The sequence below is a fragment of the Lissotriton vulgaris genome, chromosome 2_1, assembly GCF_964263255.1.
Source record: "Lissotriton vulgaris chromosome 2_1, aLisVul1.2, whole genome shotgun sequence".
Classification (NCBI taxonomy): domain Eukaryota; kingdom Metazoa; phylum Chordata; class Amphibia; order Caudata; family Salamandridae; genus Lissotriton; species Lissotriton vulgaris.
The window spans coordinates 1827039698-1827065285 of NC_141687.1; positions in this window are offsets into that span (position 1 = coordinate 1827039698).

The following is a 25588-nucleotide window of genomic DNA, read 5'->3' on the forward strand; positions in this document are numbered from 1 at the left end:
GGAAGTGGTGATGTCAGCATATCTGGTGCAGATCCAGGCAGGGATGAAGTCATGTGTTTACTTCTCTTCCCGGTTTCACAAGCGTGGATGACAAGGCGAGATTTAGAGCAGGAGGAAGCAAACGGGTGGGGGGGCAGGCACGGCGCAGCGCAAGGTAGACACAGGCCGCATGTGTGTCTAGGATGAGTGAGAATGTCTAAGATATGACACAAGCTGCAGACAGACAACCCCACCCCGGAGTTTGCAGCATTTGTGGCCCCAAACCCTACATTTTGCGGCACTTCTGTTATAGACACAAAATGTGCCTTTCACAAACATACCTCTCGGCCTGTGGTATTTTACTGCTGAAGCCTCTGACAAGTGACACTGTCTGATCAGGCAGAGTCTTCTGCCCAAAGCGCTTAGAAGCCTACTAGCGTGCTGAGAAACAGGGGGCCATGCACACTCCCCCCTCAGACATGCCCCCATATAAACAAATACATTAATTCATACAGGCACTCCCCCTCAAACAAATACATTCATTCATACAGGCACTCCCCCATAAACAAATACATTCATTCATACAGGCACTCCCCCACAAACAGGGGGGCAGAGGCTTACCTCCTGTCCTCGGTAGACGCTGCTCGGAAAGCACAGCACGCCCTGTAGGGATTCGGGGGCATGTTTTTCGTCCTCTCCCCTTCCCATTGGCTGGAAGGTAAAATTCCAGCCAATGGGAAGAGGAGAGGGCGGTACTTAAAAAAAGACACAGAAACGCCCCCGAATCGCGTTTTCACGGGGAAAGCGTGATTGACAGCCAATCTCTTCCAATGGCTAGCCTCCATTTATGGAGCTAGCCAATGGAAGAAGGGGCGGATTCAAGTCCCCATACTGTAAATAAAAGTTTTCGCCTGGGCGTAGCACTTGCAGTGCTATGGCCAGGTCGAAACCTAAAAATGGCTGGGAAGCAGCCCCTCAAAATCAGTAGCAGGGATGAATTCAAACAACCCACCATAGCTTTGTTAATTTCCAGGAAGGAAGGGCCCCCATCCGCTCCTACGTTGGGAAAGCCTTCAGAGGCAAAGACCTTTTTTGGAGCAGTTTATCCAAGAGTCTTTTAGGATGTGTGCTTTGCATCTGCTTTAGGCAGCCAGTTCTGTATCTTTGTAGATAATTTATCAGGTTTCCCCATCTCCAGGTCTGGCGGCAGCTGGTGTTATTGGTCCGCTTTAGGGCTCGTAGATTGTTTGGCTAGGCATCTGCACTAGAACTCTTACAGCAAGTAGCTGGCTGTGGCTTGGGATCTGCACTAGAACTCTTACAGCGAGTAGCTGGCTGTGGCTTGGCATCTGCACTAGAACTCTTACAGCAAGTAGCTGGCTGTGGGCTTATTCAATAGGTATGTTTCGACGTCTTCTCTTAGTGGGGGACTGTGGTCTGTCTATTGCATCCTGTCTGGGCAACTGCTTGTTATGTACAGCTCGGCTTTTCTTGGCTTCTTAGTTTAGGGTCAGTTCTGAGCTGCCAGCATCAATGTGTTGCCTCTTTCTTGAGGAAGTGACCTTTCTTCCCATCCATTAACAAGCAACCTGGAGATACGTTTGTTGCTACGGTGCAGTCTACCTTTGGGACACACTAATATGAGCTCCCTTTGTGACCTATTTACAGATCCGAGATGCACTGAAGCCCTGAATCACCAGCCAGAGGATAACCTTAACTAGGAGCCCAGCGTTACAAAAACAGGGACATTAACTAGTTCGAGGTTTATATTTGACCTAAAAAAAAGAATTACACAACCTTTACTCCCCAGTTCCCGAAAGTATCCAAAGACAACATGGACAAGTGGTGCATGCTCCAGAGAACATGTTCGCTACAGAGGGTCGCAGGTTGCTAAGTAGGGGGGGCTGGGGTGTACCCTTTCAGATGACAGCACTGAAGACAATTTCTCTACACTGAACATATTCCATGATAGAGAAACATGTTCAGTTTAAACTTCCATTAATCCCACCCTCTATTCGGAGAGATCCTCCCCCTACACAAAAAACGCACCCAAAGATCTCCTGGTTTAGATTGTTTTAGGCTCAAATCTCTCAAGTAAAGGAAGATTGGCTAGCCATTTTACCAGCAAGAGGATGGCAAACCCTACAGCAGTTTCAATAAATATTCACTAGCACTACTGCACATTAGCCACCAGCTACCCTGCACAAAGATAATCCACCATAAATTGTGTGGGGTAATTAGTCAAGAGAAGTTGACAGGGTTAAGAATTAAATATTTATAACACAAACACGACCACTGAGAGGGCTCTAGGACGGTTCAAGGAATGAGGGGGAGGGGGGGGGGAGCCTTTCAGGACTTCTTTTGAGAGTAGAGTTTGGGCAGCATATGGCGCCTGCTATTCTAAAGAAATGACTCCTCAGATGGGACTGGTTATTACAGGGCCGTCCTACCCCATCCCAAAAAGTCACCTGATATACTGAGACTTGTTTTTGAGGAAGCATGTCAATAAAGTTAGAAATGTAGATAAATGTTAAATCAGGTCCACCTTACATGATATATACAGAGATGGGATCAGTCTCGATCTGTAAAGATGGATGCTTTTATGGAGGGGAGCTAGACTTGGAACAGTTATGGACACATTCGTCACTCTGGCCTTAAAGTGTAAGTAAATGTACCGGTGGCTCCAAGACAGGTCCAGTGTGCAGGACAGACGGAACAGACCAGCGGCGTAGCCAGCAAGTCAATGTCCCTCTTCTAATGAGGGAAAACCCCCAGGCTGCATAGTAGTGCAGACTTAGCCGTTCACACCACTATGCAGCCAATGTTAACTAGTTTTATTTCTTCCAGTTCAAAGAGAATATATTTACGTCTATACTTAGTAGCTAACAGGAATTCTCAGCAGGTACATATACTAACTACGAAATCTATTCCACAGGCTGAGAACTACAGGATTTAAACATCCCTTTCGGGGTATATTTTAAGTGCATCAGTACGACATGGTGTGGTCAACTAACACGTAATGCAGTACATGGGTGTTAAGTTTCGCAGATCCACAGACAAGCAGCTAATTCAAACCAAGCTTTGCTTAGGCACTCTGGGAATTGTAGTCCAGTTAATAGAAATTGAACTACAATTGCCAAAATACAAACGAAAATATAGGAAATAAGTTTGACGAAAGAGTGGATCTGAACCAGAACAAACGATTCAAAAACCGGGCAAGGGTCGGCGCGGTGCCATGGCGACTGACCTGTAAAGAGTTTCCGCAGGCCTGTAGCGCGACCTGGAAGGTGACGGTGTTATCCGCGCCGAGGCACGTGTACCTGCAGAGAACGGTCCCCAGCTTAAGGTCGGCTGCCTGGACCAGCTTGCCGAACAGGTCCCGCTGCACAGCGACCACCATACTGGCCTCCTCACAGCGCACAGACACCGTCTGCACGGGGGGCAGAGCTCGGCTCCCTGCCAGACTCCATGGGTTATTGAAGAACACCCCTGGGGCCGCCCGGCCACTCCTTGCCAGGCCCAGCTGGAACCAGCCTCCTATTGAAGGCTCCCCCCTGGAACTGGCGCAGAATCCCTCATAAATCAAGCCCAGGACCACAAACCCTAGCAGCACACTCTGTCCCATGCTGGCAGCGCGAAGCACTACTCGAAGAGCCTTCGGTACAGAGCGGGCTTTACACACTGCTTTAAAGCGCAGCCCTCACCTGCGGCCAATTCACACCCGCCCGTGTTTACAGATTAAAACTTCTGCTGACACTGTTTCCCAATTATTTTGTAAATAATGCATAGGCAGTCTGTAGTCACAAGATGGATTGGTTATCCCACGATCACATTGGTGCGGGAACCGCACACGGACAACGGGAGGGGGGGGCGGGAACCACACACGGACAGCGGGAAGAGGGGGGGGGCGGGACCGGCACACAGACAGCGGGAAGCAGGAACGGGCACTCACCTGGACTTCTTCCGCTTGCACACATTTTACGGGATGTAATTTCTATCTTCCGAAACATCGGGATCAGCTGCGGCTCGGCTCGGGAGGCGGGGATCTGCTGTGGGAGGGAAGGGGGAGAGCGGAGGCTGTGTTACAACGGCATCGGGACCGGCTGCGTCTCGGGAGGCGGGGATCTGCTGTGGGAGGGGAGAGGGAGGCGGGGATCTGCTGTGGGAGGGGAGAGGGAGGTGGGAATCTGCTGTGGGAGGGGAGAGGGAGGCGGGGAGAGCGGGGATCAGCTGCGGCTCGGGAGGCGGGGATCTGATGTGGGAGGGGAGGGAATGCTGCAAAGACAATGGGACACAAGGGTTGTTTTGCTTCTGTGGGAGGGGAAGGGGACACGGACGGCCGGCGGGAAACGTGCACAGGACAGCGAGGAGGGGGGAGGGGGGACGGCGGGAGGAGGGACACAGAGTAAGGCAGGACAGCAGCAAGCACGGCCCGGCCGGACCAGATTCGGGGGCGTTCCCGGCTTTTGGCTGACGTATCATGACGTAGCCAAAAGCCAAAGAATCTCGGGAACGCCCCCGAGTCTGGTCCGGCCATGACGGACGCCTCTCTGTTCCAATGGCTAGCCTCCATTTATGGAGCTAGCCAATGGGACAGGGGGGCGTATTCCAGAGTCCTTACTGTAATCAAGAGATTTCTCTGGAGGCGGAGCTTACAGCTCCGTCCCCCAGCGAAACCTAAAAATCCGCTCCCTCCCTCCAACACCGGTAACAGCGATCATTCTCTTGGAGGCGGAACTTGTGCAGTTTAGCAGGGGTATAGTATAAGCGATGCAAAAATTTATAGTGTACCAAGCGTAGTCTAGCATTGCCCGTTACTGCATTTGTTTGAGTGCAACTGACCTCCCACTGTTCGTCCGTCATTGGCACATCAAGGTCTCCGTCCCAATCCGTGCGTGCTCGCAGTGTGATAGTTAGTGGCGCATTCCGTACATGTTTGTAAAGCAGCGACACAACGTGCTGCAGGGCGTCTTTCTTCAGGAGAGTGTGAAAGGGTGCTAGGGTGTCAGGTTCGTCTGGGAAATGAGGGGTGACAGCACGTACATTTTGCCGGAGCCAGGTATACAAGAATGTGTCCATTATCGTGGATGAGTGTTCCCCAAAGAATTGGTGTGATGTGTGGAACTGCCCCTGGGTATACAAGTCCCCCCAGGTGTGGTATGCAAGCTTGGTTAGCATTTTGCCCCGGATCTCCTCGCGGGTGACTTGTAGCCGGGGGTCATTCAGCAGAGTCATGCGAGGAGAATACATGAACTGAGTCCCCATGGCGCTGGCTAGAAGTTTCCACGCCGCCACCGTACAATCCACCGTGGACGGATCATGATCTCTCTCCCGTACGTTCATAAAGAAGTATCCAGAAGTTTTCTCGGGTCTCATCTATCAGTACTCCATCGCAAGATGCACCATGTATGGCTGTGGGTGGAACCAATAAGTGGCGAAGTGGCCCTGCGCACAGTCATAATACTGCTCGAAGTTGGGGACCTCAAACCCCCCCTGATGGTATGGCAACATTAGCGTAGCAAGGCTTAGTCTCACCTGCTCCCTGCCCAAGATAAGCCGTGTCAGTTGGGTTCTAAGTGCACGGAAAAAATGCTGTCCCGCGTTGTATGGGATGTTAGTGAACAAATATAAGAGTTTTGGCAGCAGTACCATCTTAATGAGGGAGATGCGGCCCGTCATTGAGAGCGGGAGACGTATCCACTTGGTGATGGTATCAGTAAGTTTTTCTAGGACCGTCGCGGAATTGGCTCTGATCAGGGTATCACGCTGTCTAGTAATTCGGATTCTGAGGTATTTCAATTCCTCAGTTTCCAAAACCAGGGGGTAGTCTAATTGGTATGATTGCCTTTTTTCCATTAGGATAAACACCGCAGATTTGCTCCAGTTTATTTGGACCCCGGCTATGCCACCAAATTTCGTGATTTCACTCAGTATGGGATTGAGATTGTCTTGAGGCCTCTTGACATAGAGCGTCATGTCATCCGCATATAGCGAGATGAATAACTGCCTCTCTGGGTAAATCAACGCCCGGTGGTGACGGTGCTGCTTGAGTTTTGCTGCTAATGGCTCAATAGCCAGCGCGAATAGAACGGGGGAGAGCGGGCAGCCCTGAAGGGTGCCTCTGTTAATGTTGAAGGGGGTAGATCGAGACCCGTTTAGTAGTACCGCCGCCGTCGTCGACCGACAATATAGCAGCCGCACCCAGTCCAGAAAGCTGAAGGGCATACCCATGCGCTCTAGGATGCCTAGTAAGTAGTCCCATTCTAGCAAGTCGAACACCTTCGCTGCCTCGCAATTGGGATCTATGTCCTGTAATACTGCATGAAGCGTGCGTAAGTTGTGTGATGTAGCACGGTTAGGGACAAACCCCGCCTGGTCTGGGAGGACCAGCCGGTCCATAAGGAGATTTAGGCGCGTGGCCAGGACTTTGGCTACGATTTTGATATCGCTATTTAGCAGCGACAAGGGCCGGTACGAATCGCAAGCGCAGGGGGTTTGCCAGGTTTTAAGCGAGGAAGTGATCAGGGCTTCACGCATGGTACAGGGCAAGCTACCTTCCTCCAACGCTGCATAGTAGACTTGTTTAAGGATAGGCGTAAGCAAGGGGGCATAGGCTTTATAGAAGTCGATCGGGCGGCCGTCCGAACCGGGGGCTCGACCAGACTTCGTTGCCATATTGGCGTCCGTTATTTCATCAAGCTCTATTTCCAAGTTCAGAAATTTTTGTTGAGTTGTCCCCAACCAGGCTGTGGCAGTGTCTCCTAAGTAAGCATTCAGGATGATTGGCCCGTCCCTATGTGATGTGTAGAGTGCGTTATAATAATCCCTGAGGATACGGAGTTGATCTGGGAGGTTCCTGTGCACGGTACCCTGCTCGTCCTGTAGTTCAGTAACATAGTTAGTAAATCTAGGTTGCCTAATTTTAGTCACTAGTGCTTTCCCGGGGCGGTCGTCCTCTCCGTAGATGCGTGCTGTGTGCGGTTTCCCACAGAACTTACACTCTCTGTCCGCTATCATCTCATATTCTGTTAATTTGTCCCTCATTTGTGCTTTCAGCCCATTGTCTCGCGGGTTGCTTTCCAGTGTGTATTCAGCTTCCAACTTCCTGAGATCTCCACGCAAAGACTTAAGGAACCCATCTCCTTTGGCAATGCACCACCCCCGAAGCTAAGGGAGTACCTCTGAATAGACCTATATTACTTTTTCAGTGATATTCTTCACAAATACTTTAAGAAAGGATGATATATCTAAGAAAAGGTCATGAAATTTATTCAAAACATTATTTTATTATTTTTCTCTTTTTGCCTTACGGTTTATATATTTTTATACATAAATACAAATTACTTTGTTGACATGCAAATAAAATTTAAATAACAAGTTATCTGAATGCAATTAAACAACACATAATACAATTAAAGCAAAAGAACCCTAAGCAATTCATCTTATCCTGTTATCATTCATTCCATCATACATACCACTACACTCACTACCCAGTCTAAAAGGACAAATATGGACATAATTAACAAAAACTCACATAAGGTTAACTTAAAATTGTTCTGGAAAGACCTCTATAGATATTGAGAGAGAAGTCCTAAAAATTAGTCACATTTTGATTTGACATTATTTACAAAAGAGTCCTTCTTTCTCTGTATATGTAACACATTAATAGTGCATATGAGGGTCTTTGATGCGTACGGCCTACGTACGTTTCGGTGACTGCTGATATTTAAATCACTTTCTTCAGGGCCAAAAATAGGGAAAAACTGAGTCCTCTCTCAAGTCTATACAGCAGGGGACCTTGGACCCATTGCTAATATTCAATATAGAAATTGAAGAACCCCTGTATTTTAGTCGTTGGTGTATGTACTTGTCTTCTGTCCACTTGTTTTTCCCTATTTTTGGCCCTGAAGAAGGTGATTTCTATGTGAGTTTTTGTTAATAAAATAATGTTTTGAATACATTTCATGACTTTTTCTTAGATATACCATCCTTTCTTAAAGTATTTGTGAATAATATCACTGAAAAAGTAATATAGGTCTATTCAGAGGTACCCCCTTAGCTTTGGTTTTTTCTCTCCCTCCTCTGGACCTAAAACTATACTGGGAGAACTTTTCCTCTGAATGCACCACCCCCGTACAGTGACCTTTAAAGCTTCCCACACTCTTGTGACGCTGAACACGGAAGAAAAGTTGCGGTCAAAAAAGTCCTGAATGTCTTGCTCCAATTCGGCCTCAAAGGCAGAATCACTGAGGTGAGAGGCATTGCTGTCCGTCCTTTGTTTTTCTGTTTAAGGTAAGAATTTAGGCTTACCAGGCAATTTAATTATACTCCTCAACATTATATCTTTATGTAGACTGCGGTGTTTAATTAATTATTATCTAACCCGCATTCATGATTCTACCTGCAGAAATTATTTTCCTCTGTCCTCGAGTGTACCAACACCGAGCTAAATCGTCTGGAATACAATTCTGGTGCACTACATAAAATCTAAAGGTAATCTATACGCCTAACAACTTACAATATCAAATAGGGTGCATCATCAGATAAAATCCTAGAGACCTATTGCAATTACAGTATTTATTAGATCCGTGTAGCATGACAAATAACATTGGCCTTTTTAGACACGCCTATATATATATATTCTTTATCCCACCAGTATCACTGTGACCATCGCTTTTTTAATCAACTTCCTTCTGCGCTACGTACATCGCCCACGTCGCTGAAAATACGGAGGTACTTATCTGACGCACTCGTTTGTAACTATTGAACTGTTCTAAGATTCGAGTAAAACACACGCTATCTATGATGGACATAGATGTAATTTTGAATAGCCATCATTGAATACACCTTGTCGCTTATATATAGATACAAAAAAAAAAATATATATTTTTTCATACTGCCTATATTGACGTCTTTACTAGTTAGATGGGTGCACTTGAAAACTAGATGGAACTGCATCTGGTCTAGTATTTGTTTATCCTTGTACCGACCGCCATGCACGAATGTGGAAATTAAGTGATTATATATTCTGGATAATCTAAAATAATAGCCAGCAACTTCTTATGCCATCATCTATAGGCTTTATTACTATAGGACTATCCACATGTCTTGTGCAGGCTGTTTGACCCATTTAGTGGCAGATTAAAATAACCACATCCCAAGCTTTGTCTTATTTAATTATGTTTCATCTTACATTATCAGGAATATCCCCACCTTGAAACCAAATTTATGTCATCCCATCTACGAAGGTGTCACCTTCTATTGGTGCTACTGCGTGGATAGAGCGTCCATGTTTTGTAAGTAATTTTGTATGTAATGTAAACATATATTTGTGTGCTCAATATCAGTACTTAAGATATGATAAATCAATGTATTTCAGATTGACAACCTCCACCAATGGGGTATAATAATGTGATGTTTTAAAAGATAGCTATTATATAGCGATGTATGAAAAGGTTACTAGCTATGTGCTTTCTAGGGATAAGGCAGAGACCTGACATAAAGAATGAATTTATGAACAAGTCTAGTTAGATGGTACTGTACAATCAATAGATATCTTTCGGCCATTTATTGCCACTAAGTGAACAAATTGTTATGGAGGGTCAGTGTGATAGTAAGGAATGTCACGTTTTGATATGGAAATATATGGATTGTATTTTAATAGATATTTTTCTCTTTCTACATATGTATTTTCAGGATTTATTCTAGGTCTCCTGAAGAAGGCGGGTTACTGCCGAAACGCGCGTCGAGTTCTTATGCTCCTTTTTAACATTTATTGTATCACATGCATTTATGTGTTCATTTTCTGTATTAATTATGATTTTTATGTTGTTTGATTATTAGAATTGTATGTTATTGACCCATTTTTTATTCTTATTAATTGGTTTGGCCTCGTGATCCTATTTTATATGTTGTTTTTAAATAAATATTCATTAAAGATATATATTTTATCTAGATACTGTTATATTCTTGATTTTCCTGCTTGATTACTGACCGATCCCGAGTGTTCACAGTATACATTAGACGTCCTGGGATTTTTTCTCACACGAGAGGGATTGAGTTGCCAGCTCAGATAGGGGGAGCAGTCTACGGGGATCCGAAGCTCCACCAGGACTGGGGAATGGTTCGAGAATATATGGGCCAAGTATGTCGCTTGCGTCAGCCAGTGTGACAGTCCTGCCGTCAGAAAAACATAATCCAATTGCGCCCAGGTAGAATGTACCGCCGAGTAGTTAGTGGGGTGTTTGTGTCTCCAGGCGTCCAGCAGGCAGTGGTCCCCTACTATATCATTTAATGTTCCTTGTGTGACCGTGTAGTGTGCCGGGAGGGGATGTGACCTGTCAGCCTGTAGGTGTAGTGCCGTGTTAAAATCTCCCCCCAAGATAACAAATGTGATGTCTAGCGCTTGTATTTTGCCCCACAGTAATAGCAGGGAGTTGTGGTTGTCGATGTTGGGACCATAGTAGCACGCAAAAAGGATGTTATGGGATAGTAGTCGCCCCCACACCAGGCAGAATCTGCCGTCTGGGTCTATATCCATACCCTGTGGCGTGAACAACACTCCCCGCTTAACCAAGATGGTCACTCCCCTAGAGTAAGTAGAATAAGAAGCGAATATCCGGCATGAAGCCCAGCGGGACGCAAATTGAAGGGTGCTTCCAGGTGCTAGGTGAGTCTCCTACAGAAGGGCCACTACCACACCGTGGGGTCGTTAAGACCCCGTACATTCCACGAAGCCACCTTAATGTGTTGGAGTGCCTGTGTATCACCTGTCATCTCCATTTTGGTGTGTACAAGTTAGCATACTGTAAAAAACATTCAACCTATCTTTGGTTCCTAGCAATGCAATGATTGGAGCAAAATGTCTCCCCACCCACTCCGGCGACCCCAACTTGCCGGGTATACAGTTCCCTCCCAACAACTTGAACCACATTTCGAAAAACAGGATATCCCCGACCCAGAGGGGGGAGGGGTTCCCCCTTATGAGGTTAGAAACCGCTAGGGGTGCCCGACCTGCCCACACACCTCCCTACTTACACCCACAGGCCCGTCGCTGAAAGCTAAGTGGCCATCCGTGGGACGGAGGTGGGTGGCCGAGCTGTATATACTTTGTAGACCATAAATGCTCATTCCTGTGTATACATCACCAGAGAGGAGTAGTGCGTCATCACAGTGCAGTCCGTGTAAAAGTTCCATACAGCGACCACCTGGTCCATACTTTAGTCCTGCTGAGACATAGGAGACCGCGATCCAGAGCTGTTTCGGCCTGCCTCTTCTCTGGAGGTCTCTCTCTTGTGACGTTTAAGGTAGTCCTCAACCTGCTCCGGGGTGTTGAAGAAGTGTTGTTCCCCTGATGGTTAATTCTCAGCTTGGCGGGGTAAAGCATTGCATAGGGCATTTCCTGGGATAGGAGTTTCTTTTTGACCCCCGCAAGCTTGCATCTGACCTCCTGTACCGTTGGTGTAAAATCCGGAAAGAAGGACAGCGTCGTGTTTTCGAAGTGAACTTGCCCCTTCTCGTGGGCTATGCGGAGGACAGCATCTCGGTCGCGGTAATTAAAAAACCGGGCTATGATGGGCCTGGGCGTCGCCCCTGGGGGAGGGCGAGCAGCTAAGAACCTGTATGCGGGTTCCACAGTGAGGTGTGCCGAGAAGGATTCTCTCCCGAACAGTTCTGCTACCAGGTTTTCCATGAAGTCCTCCATTCAGCCAGTATTGGTGGATCCCGCAAGGCCCAGGATGCGCACATTGTTCCTCTTAGACCTGGCCTCCAAGTCCTCGTTTTTTCCGCTAAAATCTTGAGTAGTTTGTCCATTTGGGAGATGTGTCGTCCACTGGAGGTGGTTCCATCTTCTAGATCCGAGATTCTGCTCTCCACTTCTTTGATGTGGGTATCATGTTGCCCATGTTTGGCGACCACGGTGTCCATTCTCATATTGAGAGCGTCTATTTTGGAGTCGATCGACGTGAGACTCTATTTCATACCAAGGAGAAGCGTTTTCCAGTCGTCCTCTGGTGGGGCACTCATTGAGGATTCCCCGCTCTCCGTCGATTAGGACCTGGGGGTCTTGCGGGATTCGAATGGGATCTTGGATTGCTTTGCCTTGGTGCGACCCATTTTGAAATAAGAGGGTGGCAGTCCCGGTAAATGCAGTGTGGAGGATGAGGGACGATCTTCCAATATCGGCCAGTACGTCTTGCTAGGTCCTGGTCACGCCAGCAGGAAGGGCACTCAGATCAGTTTTTCCAGAAGGTGGGATCTTCAGTTGTTGCGGTCTGAGAGGTGAGAGGGATCTCCACCCGAGGGGGGGGTTCAGAGGAGATGCACGGAACAGCAGAATTTGGACCAGTAGCCGGCAAGGAAGGCCGCGAAGATGTAAAGAAGAGTCAATCGTGGGCACGACCTTGGGCCTGCATTGAGACCGAGTGCACTCGTGAGGCGGATAAGAGGTAGACCGACTGCGCAATCTTTGGGGTGTCCTCGCTGAAGATATCACTGGAGGAAGTCACACAGAAAGCAAGTTGCCCCCGGCTCGCAAGCCCCAGGTGCTCCGTACGTGGCAATTGTGGGCGACAAAATGGCAGCGCAGGGCCTGACAGCGTTGTGGCATAATGGCACATCAGACCTCACTTAGGGCCTGCAGCCCTCACGCAGCCCAGTTTTCATCCAGGCCCCCACGCGCACCCCTCTCCAAGAGCAGCTCCGGCGATTCCCTCTATGTGCTGCAGCTCTAGGGCTCCTCGAGTGTGGCGGCCACAGATGACAAGATGGCGGCGTCCGGCTGTATGGCGCAGTAGTGGTACGGTCCTTCCGACCCTGTAACTATCCGTCAGCGCCGCCACCGCACAATTTTCGCACCAATCCGCCCTTCAATTTGCTTCTGGGATATCTATGTAGTGTCTCAGCTTGGCGTTACAGTGTCCCGCTGTAAGGTGTAAGTCACAATATGGGCTAGTGTTTGGAGCGCGCGCCCACTTTCGCTGCAGTCTCACACCAGTTAAAGGTTCTGCGGGGAGGGTCTCCGGGAGTTTAGCAGTTTTTCGCGGGGGTTGGGAGGGCCTCTTCCCCGTATTTCTGCAGTTATGCGGAGTAGCGCTGGGACTGGGCTCAGCGGGGGGAAGCTCCTCACCTCGTCTTCGTTGTTGAATGGGGTCGGACACGTTATCGGAGGGCAGGCGCCAGCATTCTCGGCCCTCGGAAGGCCTCACCTCGCATCAGAGCAGCTCCGCTTCCATAGGCCCCAAATCCCCGGTCTTGCCTGGCGGGCGTCCCCAGGCAGGCGACTCACACGGAGCTGGTCGGGAGGCCGCGGCTAGGCACCGCAGCTCATAGTGCGCTCTTCACCAGCAGCTGGCGAACGTAAGGGACATAGTTAGATTCCTCTCATCAACACGCTCCCAGCTGAGTTGGTCACAGGAAGCATAAGTCAGTCAGGATGCGGCTGCAGGATGATTAACGGCTCGGCCAGGCAGGAGCCTCACTGACGCTCGGCCATCTTGGTCCGGCGCCACCTAGCGCCCCCTCCAATTTGCCTCACTTTACATTTTGAAGTGCTGCTTACTGTTGGATAAGCGCCTGCAAAAACAGTAGTAAATCTATCCCTGGGTTTGATAGCATTTAGAAATAAATACTGTTGATGCAGTTGAAGGTGAGACAGATGGTATTGGAGTTGTCTCATGAGCCGACGGACAATTCTCTGTACACTTATATCAGGGATGGTGAAATCCCAGATCTTCGTTCTGGTGCTAAGTGTGGCTGGTGCCACCGTCTAGATACTTCTAAATGGGAGCTAAGCCTAGTTGTGAGGTGCTAATGGGATTTCCCTCTACTTCATGGCTGCCCTCAGGGAGATGAAAGCGATGGGAGGAAAGACATAAAGATATGGATGAAAGATGCCCAAACAATCATATTTTGTTCTTAAGGGGGACCACTTCGGGCCAAATTTCAAGCCGTTGTGTCACGAAAGATAATGCAAGGCCAGCGCAAATGCTTCATTAATGCTTACAAAACCACACAAGGGGCGATCTGCTTGTGCTGCGTTACATTACATTTCAACTTGGAAGTCGTTCCATGGGTGGCACATGGGCATCCCAATGCATCCACCCATAGATTTTGGCACGTCCTCAGGTTTGCTGACGCTTATAAACCTGGGAATTCATCAAAACGCCACGCCTTCCCCAGTGAGGTGTAATAAGGAGCAATGTGTTTATTCCTCCTCACTATTTCTTCTTTCCATAAGTGCTGAATTTTGCAGCAAACATAGAAAGAAGAAAATGCCTCTAAAATTGTTTTTGTGCAGGAAGGTATCCATTCCTGCACAAAACAATCCTGCCTGTAATGCAGGTAACCATGCACTATGCAGAAAGGTTGCCTGAGTTGATGGCAGGCAGCAGTGCTCCAGCTGAAAGAGAGCAGAAATGCTTCATTTCTTTGCAAACATCTACCTTTCACCCAGCACAGCGCAGCAACTTTGCTTGCTGTCGGGAGTTGCATGAAAGATTAGTAAAAATGTCCCTTAGTTAGTGTCATATCATTGGAGGCATTGAGAGTTGTGGGACACATTGAGACCTTACCTACACACTACTTCTGGCCGTGTCTGGGCCTTCAGGTGACATCCCTTGATTCAGCTGCTGCAGTGGGGGCACTGATGGTGCTCAGCATGTGTGTGCATTGTAGAGAAATCCTTGCATCAGTGTTGTGCACAAACTGCATAATTCTGTGGAGTGTTTTTTTAAAAGAAGCTCTGTGTGTGTGAGGTGTGAAAATGCATGCACACAATGCCCATTAGGCTCAAACAGCTTCATCCACCTCCCCCACCCCCCCCCCCCCCCCTCCCGTCGTGTGTGTCAGCCCGGGCTGAGGCAGCTTCCTGGGCTGGTGATAGTCTTACTGGACCCGCACCTGAGTATTTCACAGGTCTTTAAAAGACCATTTACTTGTTAACAAGGCTTTGTTGTGTTTTCACCCCTTCTTAGAGCCGTTGGATCTCCACTCTGCCTATTGCTGGAAAAATTAACCCCCCCCCAAAAAATTTTTTTTAGCCCCCCCGAAATTTGGCTGTGTCTCTGTGAAGGTGGTTTCAAAAGGAGAGGGTACCCCACTTTCACCAGGGAACAGGGTAGGAAGACAGTTAGTCAAAGGGGGAATCCCTGGGGTCGGCTAGTTGACCGATAGCTATTGGCCTTTCCTATTTGAGAAGAAAAAGGTCACAAAGTGCAATGGGTATTTAAAAAAATATAGGTTTCCGAGCGAGTGAAGGAACGAGGCAGAAGCACGTCCACAACAAAATTCTGAACATATCCAGTTCTGGATTAGACCAGCGACACTGTATGCCCGTTCTAAGTACGTTTTAAAAGTACATGAGATACATGAAAATCGAGAAAACGCCTGACACCTGAAAGAAAGAAACCCCGAGACAAGGAGTTCCTAGGCTAGGAGACAGAAGGCTTCATGAACATAATTTGCAGAAGCATAGTGTGATATCAAGCAGACCCCATCCTGGAATATCGCCCACACGACTCTAAGGATACGGTGTATCCATCCGTTCCCTGAAACCCCAGAAAAAGAGAAGTCCTGAGGAAGGTGCCACAAAATCAACTGTACAGCACCGAAACGCGTCAACGCACTGTTTTTTGTTGAAAAGAATCCAGTCAGGGCCGGGTAAAACTTTAGATGGGTATTTCATCTCTCCACTAAAGCTTTATACTAACAGAATTGGTTCAGGCCTTTGGATCTGGTTAAATTAAGTGGCAGAGATATCTGGTGAGCCACATATGCACTAGGGTTTTTTTTGTAATTAAATGTATTTTGCCGTCTATTTACTGTAAATATGCTTTAGCTGTGTCTCTATTTATCGTGTATCGTAATAGCGTGTATGTGTAACCTGATTAATTTTTATCCCTCCAAGTTACTTCTTCCTTGGATTTTAAATTGTTTTGCAAAAATTGTATGGATTTGCCTTGTTTTTTATTGCTTGATTGATTGTACTTTTAATAAATATAGATTGTTAACGATTCTATTTCTTTGTGGAAACCTATATTTTTTTAAATACCCATTGCACTTTGTGACCTTTTTCTTCTCAAATAGGAAAGGCCAATAGCTATCGGTCAACTAGCCGACCCCAGGGATTCCCCCTTTGACTCTCTGTGAAGGTGTACTGTGTTAAGAGGCGGTGCAGTTCATGGTTTGTTAGGGAGAGACAGACTCACTACTTTTGGGATGTGGGCTAACAGCATTAGGGCAGTAGCGGCTCCCTTTCATAATAAGAGGTTGGCGAGGGGAGGAGTGGGTCGTAGGGGGTATATATGGAAAAAAGCACTTACCTGCTGCTGCGCTGCTGGGTGCCGTCTCTGGGTTCTTCTGCTAGGGTCCTTGGACACTGCGCAGGCTCCTAGACACCAATCAAGATGCTGCTCTCATGAGAGCAGCGCCGTGATTGGTCTGAGCGGACTTGTTTAATACTCGCTCAGGTCTTATGAGTGAAGACAATGTTACTTTTATTTGATTTAGTTAAAAATCATAAAAGAATGGAAAAAGCACATAATACAAGACAATTAAAAATGGGGGCCTGTAAGGTACAAAAAAATAAAACATAGTGTGGTCATATTCTCAATAGTCATCAATGGTTAAAATAAGAATATTATAATTATAGTTAGTTCAATTTATAAAAGATGCAGGACCTTCCAATGGATAAAATTGGTAAATAGTGTCAATGCAGATAAAGAGTGTCCGGGCAGTCATGTCATAGCCACAAAAGTTGATTCATTTTTTTTGTCCAATTCTTTGGCTGCCATTTTCCAAAAAGTGATGGCTCGACAGGAGAGTTGAGTTGACAGCCCTCCGAGGCATTGTATGATTGCGGCTCTGCATGACTTTTGTTGTTTTTTCCTGAAGATCTCATGAAGGACTGTTTTTCGAGATTCTAATAGCGAAGGGTAGATGCATAGAAGGTGTAGTAGCGACTCTTCTCCTTTTTTGCACAGGCGGCATTCTTTAGTCGGCCATGTAAACTTCCATTTCAGGTTCAGATCCCTATGGGGGGAATGATCCAAGCTGCAACAGTGTCAGGTAGTGCTTTTTGTGATGAGAGAAGTGTTCAGACAAATATGGTTGGGGTTTCAGCGACTGGTAGGATTGAATCACTGCCCATGCATGATTTTTCTTGGAGAAGGCAGTTTTATCAATTAACAGCGAAATTTGTTTAGTTGCGCTGTTCACCGTATTTTTGAACCCAGAGTAAGAGGTTGTTGTGCGCCAGGCCTCTTCGAGGTGTAGGTCCACAAGTGATTCTTTTAAAACTGTAACAATATAATTTTTTTGCCTTGCTTGCTTTTCAGTTTCTTCCCAGCAAAAGTGGGCTAAAGTATTGCCTTCTGCTTGCCTCATCCGCCAGTAATATTTAACCATCGCCCCATGTCTGGCTGGTTTTTTAAACCCATATTCCAGTCGAATTTGTGCCTCAGAAATGCACCGGGGGATTGAAAACAGGCTCTTGAAGAAGCTCGATTGGACTAGGTTTAAATCAGCTGCGTCTTTTGTGTTCATGATTTCCGACACATACGATATGGTTGGTATGAATTTTGCTGCAATTACCTTAAATAACTGACCAGTTGGGCAGCCTTTTAGCTTCTTCTGTAAGATTTTGAAAGCATAAAGGAGTTGTTTTGCTTTATTTTTCCCATGGTCCAGGTGTTGCTTAAAATTAAGGTTGTGGTCGAGTTGGAACCCTAGGTATTTGTACGAGTCCTCCTAGGATATTGGTTTATCCTCTAATTTCCAGGTGAATTTGCCTTTTGACCCAGTTTTGTGATGTGTAGAGAAGTATAACACCTTGTTTTTTTTCTTAAGGTTCATTGTTAATTGAGCAGAGGTTATATAAGCTCCTAGTTAGGTCATCAATCGCTGCAGACCTATCGGTGCTTGTGCTAGAAGAACTATGCTGCCAACGTATTGGAGGCTAGTGATCAGTGTTTTGCCTAGTTTTTGGGGGTCAGTTTGGACTTGTTGGAGATGCTTTCCAAGGTCGGCGGTGTAGATATTGAATAGACAAGGGGCCAGCATGCACCCTTGTTTAGCCTATTTTTGGTTAGAATCTTGTTTGTTATGGTGCAGCCATCTCATTTCCTTATTTGCACCCACATATCTGAGAAAAGGTTGGTTATCGCCTCCAAAAGTTTAGTTGGTGCCCCCCAACTTTGCATTTTGGCCCATAACTTCTCTCTCGGTACTCTGTCAAATGCGGCTTTAAGGTCGATGAAGCATGTGTACAGGGTACGGGATTTTGCATAAGCTTGATTAACCAGGAGTGTCACTGCGGAGATGTTAGTGAGGGTGCCCATTCCAGTCCGAAATCCGTTTTGCGTGTTTGGTATCAAATTTGTACGGCTGACCCAGTCCTCTAAATCTACCAGGATGTTCGAAGCATACATCTTGACCTCAACGTCGATCAGTGCTATCATTCTGTAGTTAGCAGGATCCGAGCGGGAGTCCGATTTGTATATGGGATTTAAGATACTTCCGTGCCGAATGCTAGCACGTATGTGAACAGCGGAGTGAGGATACCGGACCATAATGAAGAGTCATGCTGGAATAGTGCATTTGGCAAGCCGTTGGGCCCTGGTGCTCCCTCTGGTCTTAAGTTTTTTTTGATTTTGAGGACCTGATCTGGTGTAATCTGCAGCGGGACTTCTGGAGGTTCTGGCTTGAGAGTATTGTGGGCTATTCCTGCCGTAGGGACTCCCTGGTTTGTATCACCTAAGAATGGAGTAGCATTATATGTATGTTCGATATGAGCTCTCCAGGTGTCCTCCATTATATCAGAGTTCAAGTGCCGGTTCTTGCCATTTGATAGCTGGGTAATGACTTCCCAGAAGAGCTTGGAGTCTCTCTGTTTACTGGCGTGGAGGAGTTTTGCCCAAAGAAGTACTTTATAGTCTTTCTTGGCCAACTTGATGTTCCTTTTTAGGTCTTTTCCTGTTTTTGATATCAAGGAGAGGATATCCTGAGAGGGTTCTGAGCCTTGAGTTCGGATTTATCTTAAATATTTATTCAATTAATTTTTTGTTTCCTTAGGCTATTGGTGAACCACGCTGCCCTCGCTCAGGTCCTAGGAGCCTGTGCCCCTACTCCAGGTTGTACAGCACAATTCGGGTGGGAAGAGATCAAAGTGCGCAGAAGGCTTGGATGGCCTTAGACAACCGGCCAAACCGTCATGGCCACTTACAGTGTGCAATGCTCCTCTCCCTGCTTTCCTCTTGGTCCGCCCTGCTCAGATTTGGCTGCCTTTACCAGAAAGAAAGATGAATTGATAATAAAATGGTTTTATTATCATTTTATTTTTCTCTTTTCTGTCAGCTGCCTGGCACTCAGCAGGGGAAGGCAACGCTCCACCGCCACAGCGGAGGAGCCGCCGCTGCATTAGGTTCTGATATGGTTTATTACCAATGGAAAAACTCCCAGCCTCTGAAGGACATACACATGGTATGACGCTTTGTTTGCATTGTATTGTGTGTTTGCACAGTGAGCACACTCTTCATGGGGCTCTGGTTTGGTTTGTTAGTGATGGAGAAACTCCTTCCTCTGAAGTGTGCGCACTCTTCATTAAGCTCGGGTATGAATTGTTAGTTACAGAGAATATTCATATGTGTGTGTGTGGTTTTTTTATGGTGATGGAGACATCCCCTGTCTCTGAGGTGTGCACATACTGCATTAGGCTATGGTATGGTTTTGTTCATTACAGAGAATCTCTCTAGCTGCCATTGTATTCAAATTGCATTTTCTCACCCATATCTTTATTGAGTTTTTTAGACAATACAGCTACAAATAGACGCTTCGGTTGACAAAGAAGAACGACAGGGTCTGCAATACGGCAAAATCCAGAATATAATGGTCATATATATGGGATAGCAAATGTGGTAAACGTTAAACCAACAAGTAATATAAGGCCTACTACAAAAACTTTTGCCTTATGGTTTTTGGTGTGTGGATGAGTATGTGTCCACCCCCACAGCAGAAATGTGCTAATATGCATGGTGACTACTCATTCGAGTCAGAATCACCCCAAAAAGTGTGCAATAGGTCGTCCCAATCAGCGGCTATTGAACGCAGATGGAGGTCCTGCAACTCCTCTCTGTGTAATGCTGCCAATTCTGCCACGGCCCACAGTAGCACCGCCGCCTGCCATGGTGCCGACCCGGGGTGACGCGGCCTTCCTCTGCATTGTGATTGTGCATTTGGCTAACAAGAGCAGCAGATCAATGAAGCACAACATCATTCCCAACAGCAGCCAACCGCCATGAAGACCAAGGAGGTATAACTCTGGCCTACACATGTCCTGTGGTTCTATGAAGTATTGCACAAACCTCCTCCCAGAAGTGATCCACTATGGCGCACTCCCACAGCATGTGGAATATATCTGCGCCAGCTTGCCCACAATGAGGACAATCCGGAGAAGAAGTTGATTAGATGCGGGACACCTTGTGTGGATTTTGTATTATCTGCTCCTAGTGTTTCGGGGCTAATGGGTGGCGTAAGTCCTGACACACCGGTCCTACAGGCCAGTCAATCTGCCCCTGAATCTGGAATAGCCTTCACAACAAATGTGACAAGACAGCATCCCTCCCCCAGTGTAAACAGTACCCCTGAATTCCAGAGATGTTCAATTGCTGCAACCAGTTGTCATTGCAGTAAGAAATGGCCTACTTGGAGGGTGCTTTGCTCTGAGAGTATGTCAAATGGAACCAAAGCGTGCTGATGACAGTAATCCAAGGACTTAGCCCCAGGGATTCCTAAGCCGCCAGGCCCTCTCTCACAAACGCCGGGGAGAGAGGGCCTGGCATGGACATGATTGAAAATCAGACAGCGCACTCAGTGGGGTGCTTGGTGCATATGGCAGTGTGCCCAGCGCATACCTCAAGGCCCTAAGGCTGTGGTTCCCAAACTGCGTCGCGGCGCCCTGGTGCGCCGTGAAGGGAAGCCAGGGGCGCCGCAGCACGATGTGGGAAAGGAAGTGTTTAAGTCGCACGAAGACTGTGTCACTTTCGCCCCCCGCCTCCGTGATGAATAGGTTGCTCTGCCCCTAGTCTCTGCCTTTCTGAAGCAGAGCATCACGGCGGCGGGGGGTGCACAAGCAGCGCACACAGGACTCGGCTACAGATCCAGGCACTTCTTACTCTAAGGCAAAAGATGATGCCCATAATCCCGCATTTTGGCGCCTGGCAGTTCTAACCATTAAAAAAGACAATCAAGCTGCTGATGAGCTGTGAAAGAGACGCTGGTCAGTGGCAGAAAGGAAGGTGTTGCAGCACAGGAGGGGTCATGCTCCTTGTGGGGTCATGAGCACCTTCGGTTATTTAGATGCAAATAGCATTGAAAGAGTAAATTAAACTAAGTTTTCATTTTTTTCCACTCAATTTTGATATAGAGCAAACCCAACCCAAACATATTGGAGTGCTTTATATGAGCACCAATGACATTTCATAAGGACATGTTACTTTTTTAGATACGGAGAGATTACATTATTTGCCCAGGATCACAGGATGTTGAGACAAAACCAGAATCAAACCTGGTTCCTCAGTTCCTAAGTGGTAGCTCTGACCTCAAGCTCCATCTTCTCCCCTCCTCTACCCATGCTCAGGACCTGTCCAGGGAGTACACTCTTAATATCTATGTCATATATCTGTGGTTCCCAAAGTGTGCGCCGCGGCACCCTGGTGCGCCGTGAAGGGAAACCAGGGGCGCCGCGCCGCTGTGCAGGATGTGGGTCTGAAAAAAATATATAATTATCCTCAAAATGTAGTGAAACTGCGAGCTGCAAATTTTGGAGCTGGGGAACGGGGTTCGACCCTCGACGTCAGCTCAGACTCCTGTCTCATTCTGGGCGAATCACTTAATCTCCCAGCGCCTACAAAAACAGAATACATGAATGTATCCTGGTGTAACGTGATTGGTGCTCTTCGGTAGAGTTTGCTCTATATAAATCTGCAGCAAAAAAAAAAAAAAAATCCAGCCGACCAAAACACAGAAAAAGGGTAAAACTTTTCAACTGTCAAATGACATTCACGAACGTTCCTATTATGACGGCTTTTTCAAATTTATGTGCAACGTTGTACCAAGTCCATTATCAAGCAGAAAAATCACATTATTGATGACATATATTTTGGATTCTTTAAATGGTGGAATAATTTAATGATTGGGAGAGAGAGAGGGTGTTCGTGCGCGGCTTAATAAACCTGTGGCGGTATCCCAGTGTTCTCTCTGGGAGCACAGATACGCATAAAATGACTGTCTTTAATCTCCATTGGGTGGGTGGGTGGGTGCAGGGTCAGGGTCCTGGTGGAGAGCATTGGGTGGGTGGATGCAGGGTCAGGTCCTTGTGGAGAGCATTGGGTGGGTGGGTCAGGGGCCTGGTGGGGAGCGTTGGGTGGGTGGGTGCAGGGTCAGGGGCCTGGTGGAGAGCGTTGGGTGGGTGGGTCAGGGGCCTGGTGGGGAGCGTTGGGTGGATGGGTGCAGGGTGAGGGGCCTGGTGGGGAGCGTTGGGTGGGTGCAGGCTCAGGGGCCTGGTGGAGAGTGTTGGGTGGGTGGGTGCGGGGTCAGGGGCCTAGTGGAGAGCGTTGGGTGGGTGGGTGCAGGGTGGGGGGCCTGGTGGAGAGCATTGGGTGGGTTCAGGCTCAGGGGCCTGGTGGAGAGTGTTGGGTGGGTGGGTGCGGGGTCAGGGGCCTGGTGGAGAGTGTTGGGTGGGTGGGTGCAGGGTGGGGGGCCTGGTGGAGAGCATTGGGTGGGAGCAGGCTCAGGGGCATGGTGGTGAGTGTTGGGTGGGTGGGTGCAGGGTGGGGGGGGGCCTGGTGGAGAGCGTTGGGTGGGTGCAGGTTCAGGGGCCTGGTGGAGAGCATTGGGTGTGTGCAGGGTGAGAGGCCTGGTGGAGAGCGTTGGGTGGGTGCAGGCTCAGGGGCCCGGTGGAGAGTGTTGGGTGGGTGGGTGCAGGGTGGGGGGCCTGGTGGAGAGCGTTGGGTGGGTGCAGGTTCAGGGGCCTGGTGGAGAGCATTGGGTGTGTGCAGGGTGAGAGGCCTGGTGGAGAGCGTTGGGTGGGTGCCTTATGCCCTGATGCAGCCGCACTCTGCCAGCTTCTGTCTTTGCCTCACTCCTTGTTGAGGGGTCGTCACTCGTGACTGCTGCTTGTTGGAGAGTGTGAGGGGAGAATGGTGCAAGGCAGAGGGGAGAAGGGTGCAAGGCAGAGGGGAGAAGGGTGCAAGGCAGAGGGGAGAAGGGTGAAAGGCAGAGGGCAGAAGGGTGCAAGGCAGAGGGGAGAAGGGTGCACGGCAGAGGGGAGAAGGGTGCACGGCAGAGGGGAGAAGGGTGCAAGGCAGAGGGGAGAAGGGTGCCAGCCAGAGAGGAGAAGGGTGCAAGGCAGAGAAAAGAAGGGTGCAAGGCAGAGAGGAGAAGGGTACAAGGCAGTGGGGAGAATGGTGCAGGCAGAGGGGAGAAGGGTGCAAGGCAGAGGGGAGAAGGGTGCAAGGCAGAGGGGAGAAGGGTGCAAGGCAGAGAGGAGAAGGGTGCCAGGCAGAGGGGAGAAGGGTGCAAGGCAGAGGGGAGAAGGGTGCAAGGCAGAGGGGAGAAGGGTACAAGGGAAAGGGGGAGAAGGGTGCAAGGTGGAGGGGGAGAAGGGTGCAAGGTGGAGGGGGAGAAGGGTACAAGGGGAAGGGGAGAAGGGTGCAAGGTGGAAGGGGAGAATGGTGTAAGGCAGAGGGGAGAAGGGTGCAAGGCAGAGGGAAGAAGGGTGCAAGGCAGAGTGGAGAAGGGTGCAAGGGAGAGGGGAGAAAGGTACAAGGGGAAGGGAGAGAAGGGTGCAATAAGAGGGGGAAAGGGTGCAAGGGGGATGGTGATGAAGTTAAAAATGTGCCCCCCCCCCACCGAAAACATTTCTGCGGATACCCATGATCAGAGCCCACCTCACACAAACTTCTTGTAACGCCACAGAGCTCCTTGAGCCTTTCTCTAGCCTGGTTACTTTTAGTGGGAGTGCTTTATACTACTCTATGTATGCATTGAGATGTACTTTATAAGATCTTTGTGATTGCAAATATAGATTTATGACAGTGATGGCGACTCTCTGAATCCTTCATCACGTCTAGGTTTGATTCTTCATGTAGACCAGTGGTTCCCAAAGGGTGCGCCGCGGCACCCCGGTGCGCGGGTAAAAAAATGGTGGGGAGCCACGGCCAACTGCCAATTAGGTCAAGGGAGCCACGGGTCAAAAAAGTTTGGGAACCACTGCCCTACGGTAACAGCCAAAGGCTACGTCGAGAAGTCTTCTGGAATGAGTGGGCAAAGATGACTTTCAAATTGCATTTATATAGTGCTTGCTACCCCTTAACAGGCATTGAAAAAGCTTTACGATGGGCAGCACACTGGGGAATGTGTGTGTATGCTGCATTAGGGTGTGGTATGGATTGTTAGTGATGGAGAAACTCCCTGCCTCTGGAGCCTGCACACTCTGTAAAAGGCTATGGTGAGGTTTGTTAGTTACAGAGAATCTCCCTGCACCTGGGAAGCTCGCACACGTTATTAAGGGCAGATGTACAAATAATTTTTGAGGTTGCAAATGGCGCGATTTGAAGAATTAGGTCATTTGCAACCTGAAAAACTCTTATTTTATGTACAAACACAAAACTGCAATTCTATAGAAATGCAATTTGGCTTGCAATTCGGTATTTGGAAGGGGGTGTATAGGAAGTCGCTTCCAAATCAGGGGCATATTAAGGATTTTGGGGGCCCGTGGCCAAAAGTATTATGAGGGCCCTGTTCGGAATAGCTTTGAATTCATGATCCAGTTTCAGCTCTTTCATGAACTCGTTGAACAGGTCATTGACAGTGCAGGCACGCTTGTACACATTCTAAATGTGTTTATTTTTAATATTTTGGGATAGTGACAATATTGTAACACAGCATCAGATCACTAATAATACTGCAAATAATCTCTTTGACACCCTTCCGTTTCTCATATGAGTGGTACTGTTTTGATCTAAAAGAAACTTTTTTCATGAATGTTGCATTAAACATAAACACATTTCTCTGTAAAATGTCTGCAATAGACTCTCACATAACACCCACATTAAAAATAAATGAAAGGCAAACTGTTTTTAAAACAATCTGTTTAAGAATTATTCAAGGTCATCAGGACAAGACTTTCTACTGAACACAGCTGGCTCTATCTGGGGGCCCCCTGAGAGGCTGCGGCCCTAGGTCAGAGCCCACTTTTCTCATGCCACAAGACATTTCTGTTCCAAATACAGAATGGTGGTGGTGTGTGTTAATGTTTTGCAACCAATGTCTGGTCGCAAAAAATATTTTACCACCAATTCAAAGTTGGTGTTAACCCATTTTCAAATGGGAAGGCTTTCTCATGGGACTACTTCCCCTTTGAGAATGTTAAAAATAAATAAACAGCAGGCTGTAGTCCCATGGACCACTGCCTACTCTTAAAAAACAAGCACTGGCGTTGCCAATAGGTCTCGCAGTAGGAAAGTTGGAGCTATTACAATTGCAAATAACAATGCCTTTTATTTTTGTTTTCATTTTAAAAACATAAAGGGCTTTGTCATTTACAAAACCA